Source organism: Spermophilus citellus, assembly GCF_964194105.1.
Source record: "Spermophilus citellus genome assembly, chromosome: 3".
Taxonomy (NCBI): domain Eukaryota; kingdom Metazoa; phylum Chordata; class Mammalia; order Rodentia; family Sciuridae; genus Spermophilus; species Spermophilus citellus.
In genome coordinates this window covers 219318797-219319783 of record NC_138184.1, presented here as the reverse complement: position 1 = coordinate 219319783, position 987 = coordinate 219318797, and positions in this window count along the sequence as shown.

Here is a 987-nt window from a genome sequence, read left to right as displayed (position 1 = left end):
CCCCTTTTCAATGCATCTTCCTGTCATTTTTAATCTCCCATTTAAAAATCTATCTTCACAATTTATAAATTTCTATTAAAGTATAAGTTTTTTTACGATCTTTTTCATGACAACTTATCCCTTAGAGCCTACTCAAATCTACACATGTGCAAAAGTGTGTAAAAATCATACCTGACTCTGAGAAGGAATGGAGTTGCGAGAGTGCCCAGGTCATAATGTCTTTAAAAATGCACAAATGGAAACCTAGGAGTGGGAGTGATTCAAGGATGCTTCCATTAAAAAGTGTCATCACCTTATTTCTGCCTCTGTCCTCTGCTTTCATCGCTGTCACCTTTAGCCTAAGTTTAAAACGGTGGGATCACAAATGGCTCTCTGGTCCACACTCTCTCTGGTCTATAAATCAATGGAAATGGATAAAGTTTTCCTTAGAACATTTATGTTAATACTAATTTTTCCTAAGAAGCCCTCAGTAAACATTTTATAGTTGCTTCTTCATTGAAAGCAGTCACTACTTGCCATTAACCAGTAAGTAAATGGAAGTATGCTAATTCTTTTTACTACTAAGTTACATGACATAGCATAATTTTTTTTAAGAAAGTGTACTTTTAATTCTGCAATTCTGAGCCTAACCCACTCCATACTTTCATCCCTTGTGAACTGTGAGGAACTGTCCCAGGACTCTGCATGGATACCAAATCTGTAGTTACTTGGGTCCTTCTTATGAAAGAGGGCAGTATCTGCACGTCCTCTGGTAAAGCTGAAATACTTTCTAAATTACTTATGTACCCAATACAATGGAAATATATGCCTCAGTACACAGACAAAATGCAGACAAATTCTTTGCCAAGATGTAATAGAAATGGCCTACATTTTAATTCCAAATAGAGGGTTTTTAAAATCCCATCTGAAGTCTTGTAAGCTCAATCTTTACTATTCACATTCCCATCAGCATTCTGTCCTGAGATACTACCAGATGCCCATTAACCT